This window comes from Equus asinus, chromosome 25 (assembly GCF_041296235.1).
Source record: "Equus asinus isolate D_3611 breed Donkey chromosome 25, EquAss-T2T_v2, whole genome shotgun sequence".
Lineage (NCBI taxonomy): Eukaryota > Metazoa > Chordata > Mammalia > Perissodactyla > Equidae > Equus > Equus asinus.
This window is the reverse complement of record NC_091814.1, coordinates 21,493,123-21,510,995: the sequence shown is the minus strand read 5'-3', so window position 1 is coordinate 21,510,995 and position 17,873 is coordinate 21,493,123. Positions and strand designations below refer to the sequence as shown.

Sequence of the window (17,873 nt, the reverse complement as noted above, 5' to 3'; positions counted from 1 at the left end):
GTAGGTTGAGTTAATTTTTCTTCAACTTTTTTCCCTCTGCGCTTCCTATAAGATAATTTCAACTGATCAGTATAGGAATTTACTTATTCTTTCTTTTCCAATCTTCACTTTGTTGTTAAGCCAACTCAATGAATTTTTCATTTCAGGTGTTAAACTTTTCAGTTTAAGAATTTCAATTTGGTTCTCTTTGAGTCTCCTTATCTGTTCGCTTATCCAGATGAATTTGCTTATAATTATGCGAACATTTTATTTCAGATTTTTGCAAATATTTATGGGTTGCCTTAAAGACTTTACTAAATACAATACTGGGCTATCCCAGCATGAATTTCTACTGGCTGCTTTTTATTTTTTCTCTTGTAATTGATTTCTATTCTCATACTTGGTATGATTTCAATCTTCTTAAATTTGCTAAGAGTTGGTTTATAACCTAATGTATGTGGATTATTATTCAGCTATAAAAAGAGAAGGAAATCTTGCCACGTGCAACAACATGGATGAAACTTTAGGGCATCATGCTAAGTGAAATAAGTCAGACAGAGAAAGACAAATACTGTATGATGTTACTTATATGTAGAATCTAAAAAAGTCAAACTCATAGAAACAGAGAGTAGATAGGTGGTTACCAGGGGTGGTGGGTAGGAGAGATGGGGACATATTGGTCAGAGGGTACAAACTTCTAGGTATAAAGTGAATAAGTTCTCAGGATCTAACGTGCAGCATGGTGACTGTGGTTAATAATACTGTATTACATACTTGAAAGTTTCTAAGAGAGTGGATCTTAAATGTTCTCATCACACACACAAAAACAGATAATTATGTGAGATAATAGAGGTAACTAATCTTATTGTGGCAATCATTTCACAATATATACATATATTGAATCATCCCATTGGACACCTAAAGTTACATGATGTTATGCGTCAGTATACTAAATAAAGCTAGAAAAAACCTCTCAGACTCATATCTTTTTCCTGAATCATGTTGAAGCTTAGTTCCAGGCTGTGTTAGGATGGGTCTAGAGCTGTCATTAGTCTACTGTACGATGTTTACTCCTCATGTGCAATCTCTCTGCTTTGTTAGTTTGATACCCAGGTGCTAGAGATGTGTCTCTATTCTAGTAACATCCAACGTTGCCAGCACTGTTTGTTCTCTTGCACCTCTGTTCTGTTCTCAACCCCATAGCAGCTGTTCTGTGGCGGGCCTCATTTTATCTCACCTCCTATATTTGCAACCCAGGACTCACCAACGAATGGGGCCCCCTCAGTATTCTCTCTTCTCTTTAGATTCAGTGCCATGAAAACTGATTCTTACCCCTTTGGCCCAGTGCGACTGCCATGCTCTGATTTGACACCAGCTTACTAGCCTGCAGTCAGGAAATCCTCCTAGGTAGCGATGTGGGGTGATTATAAAGCCCATCTTCTGAGTTGCCTTCTATCATGGATTTATGCTGATGCTGCCTATTGTCCAAAGCCTGGACACTGTCACTTCATGTTATTTTATTGAGTTTTGTTGTTGCTTACAGTGCCGGGCCACTCTGTAATCATCAGAAACAGAAGTCAACAGTTATATTTTAAATATTGATTTTAGATATTTAATTTCTTTAGATGATATTTACTGTTGCTTAGAATAGATTTAATTCACTTAGAGTAGATTTAATTTACTATTCATTACTTTTTGCTCAATGCATGTCCCTACTTAAGTAATGTTGGTCTGAAATCCACACATTAAAAATGTAACAATAAGAAAATATAGTTTGAGAATAATGAGATGTACCTACAAATGAAATGAATGAGACTAGATATTCCACACCAGCTGGGGATAGGGGAGACCCTTGCATATATTGGTATTTTTGTGCAAATCACTAATGATGCTTCCTCCAGAGAAACCAGTGATTCAAATGTTCCCCTTCTGGGCATATAATTACAAAAAGGAATTCTTTTCTGTGTATCAAATACACCTTCCCCCAGGGCAGAGGGCTTACTGATTTGAACATAGGCTGTGGAACCAACCCGCATAATCTTAGACATAGCCATAGTTAGAGCCTTGTTTTCTGGAAATCACAATCATAATGTAGATCCCATGTTGATGAGGCCCTGTGTGTACCACCCGGTGTGCCTCACATGCACAAATCAACCATTATCAAATAGCTCACTTCTGAATTAAAAAGGCCATATCTCACACTTTGGCAGACAGTGCCCTTTAAAAAAGAAATTTTATGTATTTGCTTTATGGATGTTAGAGATGCAAATTGTAGTTTTTTTAAAAAATACAGAACAGTACAAGAAGAAATGTTTTAAAAAGAAAGCAACTTAACCTACAACTCAGATATAAAGCACATATATTGTGGGGTATTTCTACTGAATCTATTGTTGAAATGAAAATCTCAGCTTTTACAAAATCAATGTCAACATCACTTAATTGATTGATAGGAGGGTTCTTCACTTCACCTTCCAGATTTAAATTAAAAGTGACTACTCTTTTCTTGCTTTTCTGGTCTTGATAACCTTGGAGGAGAGATTAAAAAAAAGACGTAATGAGATTCTAGCAATTGACATGAGGCTCTGCTTATATTTCTCCCTTTTCCCACAGTGCCTCACTTATCTAAGGGCCAATCATTCCCACTTGAACCCTCTCTGAGGCTATTCTTTCTTTCTTACCAATCTCTTTTACTACATTACCACCTTTTGAGTTTTTCCCCATGATCATGGTCTGGAGCCTGTAAAGAAATATTTTCTCATTTTCACATTTGAACAGAGCAGGAGTTCCATGAAAGAAGTGAGAGAAAACCACAGGAGAGAGAGAATGGCTTATTCAAAGGCTTATTAAATGCAAGGCATTGTGGGAGGTCCTAGTTAGGCAGCTTGTTGGGAGGAGGTTACAGTAGATAAAAGTTTTTCATGGTGCAACCACTGTTCTTAGATTAGAGTACAAGGATTGTTGAGGGAATTCGAGAAGTAGAATAAATTGTGTGCATATGTATGTCTGTGTGCCTGATTATGTTAGTATTTTCATTTGAATCATTTGTATTTAAATTTAGCTTTGATTAGTGTTATCAATAAACCCATAGCAGGCCTCTGTGTTGTGTGGTTTTTGGGGTATGAGAGAGACAGTGTGATGCCATTTAGAGTCAACCACAACTTTTCCCTGTTGGCCAGGATGCGCATTTCAGCAAAGGACAGGCACCGTTTGCTCTTAGATGAAGTTTATTCCAAGACTCTGGGACTCCTTTTATAATTTGTCTGGTATGAAGAGTCGACACTCCTCCTCGCTAAACTTCTTTTTGATGCTTATTATACATATTTCAGTTTTCCTTTGAAAACTCTGTTCATTTCTTTTCATTCTCATGGTAGAAGCCTTTCACCTCTGGCCACTCCCAAATACACATTCATCTTTTCCATAGCTTTACCCTCATCTGTCTGATCTTCTCATTCATCTTGCCTAAGAATCTACATTCTGGAGCCAGCCAGTCTGGGTTGAAACCTCAGTTCCACCACTTACTGGTTGTGACAATTATAAGCATCAGTATCTATATCTATGAAATAGGAATGATGATCATATCTTCATTATTGTCTCTTGTAAGGATTAGTTAAGCTAAAATACTTACAATACTTGGAATATTTCCTAGTATATAGTGAGTGCTCAGTGTTTTCTATTAGTATAAATGTAAACGTTATTATATGGTTATTTCCTTCAAGTAATATCATCCAAACTCATAACTTAAACACTTATCTCTGAACTGAAAAATACATACATCTCTAGCACAAATTACTTTTTTATTCCAGATCTACAAATATCCATATTGATGTGTAGATATTTCTTGGATATCTAATAGACACTTCAAATTCATCCTGCCCAAGAAAGAACACATTTTCATTCCCTGGATCACGTTCTTCTGCATTTTCAACCTTAGTGAATAGTAACACCATTCATGCAGTTGCATATATTATATTCTTGAATCATCCTTGAATGTTCCTTGAATCCTCTTTCTCTTTACCATCGTCAGTTAATTAGTCACAAAATCATGAGTCTCAACCTTCAAAAAGTCCATTTTCTCTGCTATTAATCCAAGCCCTCCTAGTGTTTCCCCTTCTTAAGTAGATTTCTAAAATTGGTGTCCTGGTAAACTAGCTCTGCAACTTTAAAAAAGTCCTGATTTCTAGGATTTGCACATTTTTATGTTATAGCTAATTCCACCATGGCTGATTTCAATCTGCCAAAGATTTAACAAACAGCTCCTATAATTCCTGAATATTTAACCATCAGCTCTCTTTTGTTAGGAAATCACTGCATCCAGCAGCCTGCTGTTTCCAGTCAATCTCTCTTCCTCCAAACCTAATCACTCTCTAATGCATTGCTCTAGATATTTACCAGGATATTTTTTGCTAAATTGTTAAAGTGATCAAGCATTCTTCTGCAGAAAATCTCTTGTTACTTATTTTCACAACGAATTTTCATTTCTTTATTTCAGACAAAAGGCTACATGTCTGTCACTTTTTTTTAACCCTCTGGTTTCCTCTTTCCACATTACTGAATTTCAGTTGTATGAAACTCTTTATACTATTTGGGATATTTGCATGTGTCATTTCCTTTGCTTAGAACTCTTTCCAATGTCTTTACCTTGTTAAGAAAAATGATACATAATGCAGATTAATTTCTTACTATGTGTAAGGGCAGTGAGATAAGTAACGTGGAAATAGTGTCTCATTAACTTTTAAGCCAACCCTATGATGTAGAGATTTTTACCATTTTAGAGGACTAATTAAACTTTTCTCCAATATCAGGCAACTAGTGAGTGCTGAAGCCAAGATTCAAATCAAGTTTGTCCTAATCAAAATCCTGCTCTTGACCACTATATTAAATTATTTCCTTACCCTGCTAATTTATAGAAACCTTTTAATCAATTAGCACAAATATCATATCCTTTCAAAACCTGTATGTATGCCATTTCCTTAATGTCCTTTTAATAATCTTCCACTTACAAATGAATGCAAGGGCATTGTTTGTGTTCTCCTCCCACCTGTTGAACTCTCTGTGTAAGAAAACAGGATCTGGTGCTCTAAAAACCTAAACAAAATTATTTGCCTCTTCGTCAAACGAATGATCCTCTAACCAATTCCCACTTCAATGAAACTGTGATTTCTACATTTCAGTTTCAGCTTCTGATCTGTTGTTCTCAGTTGAAAGAAGAAAGGGGGCGTTCATCTCCTTCCTCAAACTTGATATTGTGTGATTTTCCAATCCCCGCTACATCCATCCTTCCTGTTATCCTGTGTCTCATAACTTGTATTCTTCTTATTCACTCTTTTCTGTAAAAGATTAACATCCAGTTTCTGAAAGCATGTTAGTAACTGCCGTATGTGTGAGAAAGAGTCTTCTGATGGAGTAAATACCATATGTGTAATAGTATCAGCAGGTAGAGATACACATGTAGCTTGGCCTAGGTCATCTAAGAAGGCCCTCCTTTTATTACCCTGCTTTTCTTAAGCCTTTTCTACTCTAAGCGTTTTTCTGTCTGGTAATTCTAGAACAATGAATTATCTTTCTGTTTCTTCTGATCTCACCTTCAGTACAGCTGAGATTACTTAAAGCATCTGGGTATAGAGGAAGCAGAAATCTTTGGTGGATTTCTTTGGCTTGAGCCTTATACAGAAATAAAAGAATATCCATTACAATTATTCTTTCAGTAGATCATAAGGAATTTTATAAAAAGCAAACTTCTATAACTCACTAATTCTTCTTCAACCTTTCTCATTCACTTGTCCCCATTGAATAGCTCGCTGAACACACACTCTATAGTGTTTCACATGCCTCAGCTATTACTGATCAATTCTATAGTTGCATTTATAAGCATGATCACTTAAAGAGAGTGTAAGAAAATAATGGAGGCAAAATTAAGGAGTTATCCTAGAAGACAGATATAATGGAATTATGTAGCAGTCAATCAGGTAAAATGTTAATAGAGTTCATAGCAGTTTGTAAATTTTGGTGGGGAGGAGAGGTAGAAATTGAATGCATTATACTAACTAGTACCCTGAATTTGGACATGGATATATCAGTAAAATTCTCAGGAACTTTTTATTTTTTGGTTTGTAAGTTGGAGGATTAAATTACCTTATTTTCCTCGTACCGTGCAGTTCAATATTTCTCTGTTGTTCAATAATCTTTTCATGAATAAATGAATAAGAGGAGACAGCACTGACTGGTTAGATCATATGACTAGTATTGAATGTATGGGGGTCTGGGTATGCTTTTTCCTACTCTACAGCGTTAACCAGCCTGGTGCAAGGGGACGGATAGTAACAACACAGGCATGCTGCCTCAGTAGTTTTTGTACTCATTCCTGTGCAGTGAGCATGTCGTTCTCATCCTCTGGATCCCAAGTACCTCAGTCAAACTCTCTCCCAACTCTGTTCCCCTATCATTTCCTTTGAAAGAAAGTCTAAGATTTTCTTGATGTTGACTGGTTGGTCATGTACTTTAAAAGATCTGTTAAAATTACAGAAACCAGTGAAAGAAAATATGATATGGATTTGTGAGGTGACAAAATGGCAATAGTATCCTTTGAATTTTGAAAAATTTTGTTTTTGCCCAGTGATTTTATAAGAGGGTAAGTTCTTTATGCCTCTGAGAGGTAGGTTTTTATGTTAACTACTGCTATTTCTTTGTTACTAGAGGGGATGATGTTCACAGAGCAAATAGTCTTAATAGAACAGGCACTTTAAGTGGTCAAATGCAAATATTTTTAAATAAACCACAATTCTTAAGTTATTATTTTGTCATTTTCTAGCATTTCTAATGTACTGGAAGTCTCAGCCTCTCATCAAATCCTTCTGTCTTTCATTCTTTATCCTCACCCCAAATACACCCTCCAACACACATCAATACCCATTATAAGAAAGAGGATGCCTGAAATTGTCAACTTATTCGCATCTGAAGTACCACCATTGCAATGGATACTGAGCAGTAAATTGGGAAAGGGATGTATCACCTATGACCAAGTCAGGGTTCTAGTCAAGGTTGAGGATGGTGCAGAGACAGTGAGAGTGAGGATTTCTTCCTCATTACCTTTCACTTTTCAATTTTAAGGATTTTTAACAAGGCTTTTAAGTTCTCCTATGTCTTTGTCTTTGAATGATTCTATTAGTTTGTCAGCACAGTGGCTCCTTGGAACTTTACTGCCACCACGTCAGCAATCTTAATTTTATTACGGTTTTTTTTTTTTTGAGTTTTTGTAGTCAGTTTTAAATCATTGGCCAACAAAGACTTACTGAAATTTCAGGGTACTTTTGCCTATTCTTGCCCCATCCCTTCCCCACTGTGGTGCTGCATGGTCAGGAAGAAGCTGTCCAATTCCTAGTTACTCCCTCGAAATGAAAGGAAAAGAGTGAAATACCTTCAGTATTCTGGCTCGTGTAGGGGATCCTCAAGGAATTTGTTTCTGTCTCATCTGATTTGGAATATGATGAGGACGGTAGCATAGTTTGGATATCAGAGTTGAGGTCACTAAAAGCAATGGTGGGTGCCCCAGCACATGAGAGCTACATGAGGACTACAGACCCACAGGCACCAGGGGGCAAGACATCATGGACAAAAGAATATAATATATCATTCAACCTGAGTGAGAGTCTTGGGGAAATAAAGACATTTAAAACCAGCTTTGTTTGAGAGAGAATTGGAAGGAAAGCACATGCACAAGCCCAGGGAAAACATATGTCTTAAATTGGCCCGAGAGTAGCTTGAATATCTTGAATCTTCACATTAAGCTGAATAATGAAGATCTTCCCCTACCTTGAGGCAATACACAAAAACTAGGGGAAGTGATTGTCTTTTCAGATGTCCAATTTTCAAAAAAGATCATAAGGCATACAATGAAACAGGAAAACATGGCTCAATCAAAGGAAAAAAATAAATCTCCAGAAACTTACCCTAAAGATACATGGGCCTCAGAGTTATTTTAAAAAGACCTTAAAACAACTGTCTTAAATATAACCAGTGAGCTAAAGGAGAAAATGGATAGACAATTAAATGAAAATAGGAAAAGGATAAATGAACAAAATGAGAATATCAACAGCTGTATTGTTAGAAATATAAAAAAGAACTTATAGAAATTATAAAGAGAAATTATAAAAGAGATAGAAATTGTTAAAAAGAATCAAACAAAATTTCTAGAGCTGAAAAACACAAAATTGAGTTGAAAAATTGTCAGAGAGGTACAATACCACACATGAACAGGAAGTAGAATCAGTGAACTTGAAGACAAGTTATATTAAATTATCAAGACTGAGAAGCAAAAAGAAAAAAGAATTAGGGAAAGTGAACAGACCCCAAGAGACTTATAGGACATCATCAAGCAGGTCAATTTTGAACTGCCAACATTATGGCAATTCAAAAAGGAGAAGAGAAAGAGAAAGGAGTAGAGAGATTTTTTTGAAGAAATATTGACTGAAAACTTCCCAAATTTGAGGAACGACATGGATATACAAATACAAGAAGCTTAACAAGCTCCACATAAGATAAACCCAAGGGGACATACACCAAGACATATTATAAGCAAACTATCAAAAGTCAAAGTTGCCAAGAGAGTAAATCTTAAAGTTCACATCACAAGAAAAAATACTTGTAAATTTACATGATGATGGCTGATAACTAGACTTATTGTGGTGATCATTTTGCAGTGTTTACAAATATCAAATCATTATGCTGTACATCTGAAACTAGTATAATGTTATATGCAAATATATATGAATTAAAAAAATGCCAAAGACAAAGAAAGAATCTTGAAAGCAACAAGCAAAAGGCAACTCATCACTTACAGGAGAGCCTCAATAAGATTATCAGCAGCTTTCTCAACATAAACCTTGCAGACCAGAAGGTAGTGGAATGATATATTAAAGGTGTGGGAAAAAACCTGTCAACTAAGTTTACTATATCTTGCAAATTTGTCTTTCATAAACGTGGGAAAAATCAAAGTATTACTAGATAAACGTAAGCTGAAGGAACTTATTATAACTAGACCTGCCCTACGTAAAAAGCTAAAGGGAGTCCTTCAAGTTGAAGCAAAGGATACTAGATGGTAACTGGAACCATATAAAAATATAAAGTTCTCAGCCGCAGATAAATATATGGACAAACATAAAAACTATACTATAACAACTTGATCTATAGCTCTATTTTTTATTATTTTGTAGGACTTAAAAGGTGGAAACATAAAAATTATAAACTATATTAATGTAGACACAGTATGTTAGGATATAATTTGTGACATCAATAACAAAATATGAGTGAGTTAGAGCTCTAAAGGAGTAAAATTTTTGTATGTGATTGAAGTTAAGTTGTTATCAGTTGAAAGTAGATTGCTATAACTTTGAGATGTTTCCTGTAATCCCCATGGCAACCACAAAATAACTATTGAATATATACAAAAAGAAATGGGAAAAGAATCAAAATATATCACTACAAAAAATCATCTAAACACAAAGGATGGTGATAAGGGAGGAAATGAGGTACAAAAAAGCTTTAAGACATATAGAAAACAAATAAACTAGCAATTGTAAGTTTTTCCATATCATTAATTACTTTAAATATGAACAGATTAAACTAATGGGTGGAATAAAATGGATTAAACAATCAAAAAATATTATTGGTAGAATGAAAAAAAAAACCAGGATCCAACTAAATGCTGTCTATAAGAGACCCAATTTAGGTTGCAAACAAAGAATGGAAAAAGATATTCCATACAAACAATAACCAAAAGAAAGCAGAGGTGGCTATATCAGACAAAATGAAGTTTAAAATGAAAGCTGTTATAAGAGAAAAAGGAAGATGTTGTATAACGATAAAAGGGTCAATTTACCAAGAACATATAACAATTATAAACATATATGCTCCAAACAACAGAACTCCTATATATAGGAAGCAAACATTGACAGCATTGAAGGGAGAAGGAGACACCTCCACAATAACAGTAGCAGACTTTGGTACACAATTTTCAATAATGAATTAAGCTACCAGAAAGAAGATCAATAAGAAAATAGAGATCTTGAAAATTAGACCTAAGAAATACATACAGAACACTCCACCAAACAATAGCAAAATACATATTTTTCTCAAGTGCACCTGGAACGTTATCCAGAATACATCATAAGTTAGACCACAAATCAAGCATTAATACATTTTAAAAGTTTGAATCATGTAAAGTATCTTTTCCAATCAAAATGGAATAAAATTAGAAATCAGTAGCAGAAAGAAAACTGGAAAATTCATGACTATGTGGAAATTAAACAGCACACTCTTTTTAATTAATTAAATAATTTATTTTTGGTGGGGAAGATCGGCCCTTGCTAACATCTGCTGCCAGTTTTCTTCTCTTTTGCTTGAGGAAGATTGTTACTGAGTTTACATCTGTGCCAATCTTCCCCTATTTTTTGTATGTGGCATGACACCAGATCGTCGCTTGACAAGTGGTGTGTAGGTCTCCACCTGGGATCCAAACCTGTGAACCCTGGGCGAATGAAGCAGAGCATGTAAACTTAACTTCTACACCACCAGCCGGCCCCTAAACAGCACATTCTTAAACAACCAATGGATCAAAAAGAAATCGTAAGGAAAATTACAAAATATCTTTAGAGAAATGAAAGCACATAATGTCATTTCACCAGATGCAGTGAAAACAATGCTAAGAGGAAAAATTATAGCTGCAAACCCTTACATTTACAAAGAAGAAAGATTTCAAATCAACAACTTAACTTTACACTTCAAAGAACTAGAAAAAGAAGAATAAACTCAAAGCTAGCAGAAGGGAAGAAGTAAAAATTAGAGTAGAGAGAAACAAAATAGAGATTAGAAAATAATAGAGAAAAATCAATGAAAATAAGCATTTCTTAAACGATAAACAAAATTGGCAAATCTTTAGCTAGATAAAGTAAGTAAAATGGAGAAAAGACACCAATAAATAAAATCAGTGATGAAAGAGGGCTATTACAACTGATATCACAGGAATAAAAAGGATTATAAGAGACTACTATGAACAAGTGTATACCAACAAATTGGATAATCTAGATGAAATGGATAAATTCCTGGAACTACATAACCTTTCCAGACTGAATCATGAAGAAATAGAAAATCTCAACAGACCAACAATAGATAAAATTGAATTAGAAATCAAAAATTTCTCAACAAAGAAAAGTCCAGGATAGGATGATTTTACTAGTGAAATCTACCATTTAAAGAATAATTGACAACAATCCACCTCAAACTCTTCCAAAAGAATACAGAAGAGGGAAGGCTTCAAACTCTTTGTGAGGCCAGCATTACCTTGATACAAAACCTGACAGAGACACTACCAGAAAAGAAAATAGCAGACCAATATCTCTGATGAATGTTGATGCTAAAATTCTCAATAATATACTAATGAACAGAATGCAATATCACATTAAAAGGATCATATGCCATGACCAAGTTGGATTTATGCCAGGAATGAAAGGATAGTTCATCATATGAAAATCAATAAATGCGATAAGCCATATTAACGGAATAAAGGATAAAAATCACATTATCATCTCAATAAATGCAGTAAAAACATTTGTCAAAATTCAATACCCTTTCATGATAAAAACTCTCAACAAATTGGGTATAGTATGAAACTACTTCAATAAAGGTTATATTTGACAATCCCACAGCCAACGTTATAGTCAATCGTAAAAAACTGAAAGCATTTTTCTAAGTTCAAGAACAAGACAAGGATGCCCACTCTTACCATTTCTGTTCAACATATTACTGGAGCTGTAGCCAGAGCAAATAGGTAAAAAGAAAAAAACATGCATATTGGAAAGAAAGATGCAATATTATCTGTGTTTGCAAACATCATGATCCTATGTGCAGGAAACTTTAAAGATGCCACCAAAAAAACTTGTTAGCACTAATAAACAAATTCAGTAATGTTGCTGGATACAAACTCAACATACAAATATCAGTTGTTTTTCTTATACACTAACGATGAAACATCCAAAAAGGAAATTAGGAAAACAATGAATGCAATAGCATCAAAAAGAATAAAACACTTAGGAATAAATTTAACCAAGTGCACAAAAGACTTGTAGACTGAAAAACATTGAAGACAGAAATTAAAGGGGAAACAAATACATGGAAAGACGTTTCATATTCATGGACTGAAAGGCCTAATATTGTTAAAATGTCCCTACTACCCAACACTATCTACAGATTCAACAATATCTCTATCAAAATTCCAATGGCATCGGGGCTGGCCCCGTGGCCGGCCCCGTGGCCGAGTGGTTAAGTTAGCGCGCTCTGCTGCAGGCGGCCCAGGGTTTCATTGGTTCGAATCCTGGGCGCGGACATGGCACTGCTCATCAGACCACGCTGAGGCAGCGTCCCACATGCCACAACTAGAAGGACCCACAACGAAGAATATACAACTATGTACTGGGGGGCTTTGGGGAGAAAAAGGAAAAAATAAAATCTTTAAAAAAAAAATCCAATGGCATCTTCTACAGAATTGAAAAAAAAAATCCTAAAATTCGTATAAAACCTCAAAAGGCTCAGAATAGCCAAAGCAATTTGGAAAAAAACCCCACAAAACTGGAAGCATCATACTGCTTGATTTCAAAAAATATTACAAAGCTATAGTAATTAAAACAGTACAACACTGTGATAACAACAGACCATCAAACAAATGGAACAGAATAGAGAATCCAGAAATAAACCCACAAATATGCAGTCAACTGATCTTTGACAAAGGTGTAAAGAATACACAATGGATAAAGCAAGGTCTCTTCCACAAATGGTATTGCAGAGACTAAATATCCATGCAAAAAAAAATGTAATTGGACCTCTACCTTACATGATACACAAAAATCAACTCAAAACAATATGATCCAATATGAAGAACACCCTAAAGTTTCCACTATTACAACTAATAAATAAATTCAGCAAAGTTGCAGGACAAAAAGTCAACACACACAAATCAGTTCCATTTTTACATACTAAAAAGGAAATTAAGAAACAATTCCATTTGCAATGGAATTTTGAACAAAATGAAATACTCAGGAATAAATTTAATCAAGAAAGCAAAAGAATGGTACATGAAAATTACAAAATGTTGATGAAAGTAACTAAAGAAGACAGAAGTACACGAAAAGTCATCCTATGTTCATGCATTGGAAGAGTTAATATTGTCAATGTGTCAATACTACCCAAAGTGATCTTCAGATTCAATGCAATCCCTCTCAAAATCCCAATGACATTTTTTTTTTACAGATATAGGAAAATACATCCTAAAATTTGTATAGAATCTCAAAGATTCCAAATAGCCAAAACAATCATGATAAAGAAGAACAAATTTGGAGGTCTCACACTTCCTGATTTCAATCAAAACAATGTGGTACTTGCATAAAGACAGACATAAAAGAGACCAATGCAATAGAATAGAGAACATAGAAATAAACCCTCATATATCTGGTAGAATGTCTTTGACCCAGATGTCAAGTCCATTTAATTGGGAAAGAACAGTCTTTTGAAAAATGGTGTTGGGCAATCAGGATAGTCACATGCAACAGAATGAAATTGGACAATTACCTACACCATATACAAAAATTAACTCAAATGGATCACAGATTTAAACATAAGATCTAAAACTGTAAAACTTTCAGAAGAAAGTATCAAAGAAAAGCTTCATGATATTGGATTTGGCAATTGTTTCTTTGATATGACACCCAGTGCACATTCAGGAAAATAAAAACTAGATGAATTGGACTACATCAAAATTAAAAGCTTCTGTGCATCAAAGTACACAATCAATGAAATGAAAAGGAAACCTATGAAATGAAAAAAAGTATTTGCAAGTTGTATATCTGTTAAAGGACTAATATCTGAAATATATAAAGAACTCATACGACCCAATGGAAAAAAAACAAGTGCTCTAATTAAAAAGTGGGCAAAGAACTTGAGTGGACAGTTATTCAAAGATGTTATACCAATGGACAGTAAGGACATGAGACTCAATAATCATTAAAGAAATTCAAATCAAAACACAGTGGGATACCACATTACATCCACTAGGATGGATACTATTACAAAACCAGAAGATGGCAAGTGTTAGGGGAGAAATCAGAAGACTAGTGCATTGTTGGTGGGAATGTAAAATGTTCTAGCTGCTATGGAAAATGATATGGAGATTCCTCAAAAAAAAAAAGAAAATAGAATTATTATGATACAGAATTCGACTTCTAGGTATATATCCCAAAGAAGTGAAAGTAGCATCTCAAAAAAATATTTACACATCCATGTTCACTCCAGCATTATTCACAACAGCCAAAAGGTTGAAGAAATACAAGTGGCCGCCAATAAATAAATGAATATTTATCATTATAAATAAATGATATATACACACAATGGAATATTATTCCACCTTCCAAAGAAAAGAAATTCTGACATACACTACAACATGGATGAACTTTGAGAACATTGTGCTAAGTGAAACAAGTTAGTCACAAAAAGAAAAATACTGTATGATTACACTTACATGAGGTACCTAGAGTATCCAAATTCATAGAGACAGAAAATACTGTTTCTGGGGTTTGCCGGGGCCTTTGAGGAGAAGGAATGGGGAAATTACTGTTTACTGGGTATACAGTTTCAGTTCTGCAAGATGGAAAAAGGTCTGGCAATTGGTTGCACAACACTGTAAATGTACTTAAGACTACTGAACCGTATACTTAAAAATTGTTAAGATGGTAAATTTTATGTTAGATATATTTTACCACAATTAAACAAAATATAACTGTTCTCATACTATAAGCTCCAGGAGTTTTGCAACACATAGATTCAGATCTACAACTCTTCGGGAAGAATTATTCAGTGAGAAAAGAAATAAATCTAAGAAATGTTGGAGGCCAAAAGGGAAACAGGACTGAACAAATACCTTCATTAGGGGGTCTTACAAAAATAAGTAAAGCCAGAACCAAAGAGAAGAAAACAGCGAATTTATCAACATAGTAGGGTTGGAGGTTGGGGGACCAGAGGATATAAAAGTTTGCTAAGGCACTTGTCTTTAAGGAAAAGATAAAATTTTTTAAAGAAAAATTTGGCAAGAAAGGAGAAGAAGAAAGCACAAATAAGTGTTACAAATTGAAATAAACTAAGATGGGAGAATCGTTAAATAATATACATAAAATATGTACATAAATGGACTAAACTCACCAGCTAAGACACAAATTCTTTCAATTTGGGTTAAAAATAAACCCAGTTATATGTGGCTGATAAAATATACACAAAGTATAAAGTCACTTAAAAAAAAGTTGGAAAAAGTGATCTTATCGAAACCCTAATGTAAAGAAAGTCAGTTTAGATATAACAGTGTAGCTTAAAAAAGATTTTTAGAAAAAATGTATCAGGACAGATAGAGCTTCACTACCTAGTGACAAGATATTCAGCTCCCAAGAAAATACAATTTAAATTATGTATTTACATAATAAAAATATATATGTAATTTGCTATTTATATTACTTGATATGGTAACATATAATACATTTTTCTTTATTTACAAATATACACACAAAATATATGTCTACTTGTATATATATGCAAACTATTTATAAAAATATATGTTAGAAATCAAAACTATAATGAGAAATTGACAAAATCTCCATTAGAGTTTGAGATTTCACCGTCTCTCTCTCAATTGCTGAAAGGAAAATGTAAAACAAATTAAGATTTAAATTTAGAAGATTTGACTAACAATCAACAAGCTTAAGAAATTTTATCTGACTCACAGGATTAAGAATTAAATATTTATAAATTCTTCAAGTACACATGAAATAACTAGAAAATATTCATCATGTGCCAGGCCATAAAAAACCCAAAATATACCCCCAAATGAATGTAATACATTGAAGTGACTCTTCCCGCCTCTTTGTATCTTGGTACAAAAAAAGTTATCCACGACTGAATAAAGAATGGACCAACTGGAAAGGATTGAAATAAATGCCTGTGACTCTTTAGAATGAAACATAAAATAAAATTAAACTGACTCATGAAAAAGCAAAGAAGCCATATTTTTGTGCCATTGTGTTGGGGCATTGAGAGATTATCTCCTGTGCATATTCTAAAATTGGGATAATACCATAAATATCATGTAATACAGCTTTATATCCTGCTTTATTTTTTACTTAATATTATTTCATGATAATTTTCTCATGCTACCCTCTTGTCTTTTACCCAGGCCTGACACCAGTCACCACGTTTCCCACTCATCCTCCAGGTAAGAAAACAAGCCTTCCTCCAAATATCAATTTATGCTGATAGACATGTGAGAGTGAATTTTAAAATTCGTTATAGTCAACATGCATTTCCCTTTGTTCAGGCCTAAGTTGTGGTGGAATAAAAGATGTCTATTTTCAATGTTGATGGGTAAAGGATTAGAATCAAGCTACTTTAGTTTTCAGTTTTCTGAATATTGTTGATACAGCCCTTATTCTCCCAGACAATCCCATAATTCATTCTCCACTGTCGTCTTGTGTTAACAACTAGGTACGCAGCTCTTTCTCTAGAGAAGTTCCCACAGATCTCACCTCACTGGATACTTCTTCCACAGCAGTCTTCAGAAATGCAGCTATCATTGTCTTGCCTGAATAAAAAGATATGTCAGAAAAAACTCTGCAAAGACTGAACTTCAGGATGTTATAATCTCGTGAAGAATTGAGAAGATGAAGTATTCTGAAAGATAAGGAAAAATGGCACTAGTTAGAGTCACTGAAAAACTCACTTGCTGATGTCCCTGTCACCCTCTGCTAACTTCTAAGGAGAAAGAAGTTATGTATTTATGAAACAATTTTGAAGCTCCACCTGTCAAACTTTGTAACTTTCTGTTTCAGTAGTCAGAGAAATTGAACATTTCCCGTTTGTAAACAGTAATCTTAGCCACAAGAAGAAATGATAGTTAAGTGCTCCATCTTTGCTTTTTTGACTTAAAAATATCAGTGGCTGAAAGGAGTGTGAACATAAGAATTTTCTTATTCAGCTGACTTACATGTGGGTCGTTAGAAACCTGTAGCCTGGAATGAGGCTTAATACATCACATGAGAAAACTGAGTCACCCAGCCTCTTCTCCTGCTTTCCTGTTAGAGCAGCAGTGGACAGAGGAGATATTAGTAGAGGCATATATCACTGCTAGTACCTCACTGCATCTCCTGGAATGGGGAGGGTCTTCTAGGAAATTGCTTTTGTTTAAACGGTACATCAGCATTCATCCAATTATTAATAACTGGCAAACTGGAAGCTTGACAGACGTAGATGGTGATTATGAATATATAAATCCTTACTCAAATGTGTCAAAGGAGTTTGGCACTCGTTGCCCTTTTGACTATGCCTAGGGTGCATTATCTCAATGATTAAAATCGTGATTATTTATGCTTTCTGCATTATTCATGGATAAATACAAATCAGTGATGATCATGTATTATGACAGTATTGAAGCTTTGAAAATTCTGGAAGAGCACTAAGCATCTAGAAGAGTAAAGGGCCTGAGAAATCCTTGTCCTTCAGGATTTTTCTGTGACATGGTGGATGCACTCTGGAGTATCATAAGCCCTGAGATATCAAATAAAAGGCACCAGTCAGCAGACAGTATTGTGGTAACCCACCAGCTCATCTGCAAGAAGAATGTGGCCATGACTGGAAGAAGAGTCCCAAAAGATAGCTATTCTAGCCAAATGATTCGAGGCCATCTATGAGAAGAAAAAAGCTGATTGTCTTAATCCAAATGCAACATCATAGAGGAAAAAGTTGAAGTTTAGATTTGAAACCATCTGAATAACTCCACTAAAGCAGGAGTAAGTTAGGAAAAATCAAGGAGGATC

The 17,873-nt window shown here is 34.6% G+C and overlaps 1 long non-coding RNA gene across 1 annotated transcript in view; it reads left to right on the top strand.

Annotated features, from left to right (window-relative positions):
- The window catches only part of LOC123280788 (uncharacterized), a 51,336-nt gene extending 34,657 nt beyond the window's left edge, over positions 1 to 16,679 (top strand). The window contains exons 9-10 of the long non-coding RNA XR_011498078.1: positions 16,238 to 16,276; positions 16,546 to 16,679. This is a non-coding gene — a long non-coding RNA (uncharacterized lncRNA). The remainder of the gene's footprint in view (positions 1 to 16,237; positions 16,277 to 16,545) is intronic.
- The last annotated feature ends 1,194 nt before the right edge of the window (positions 16,680 to 17,873 follow it).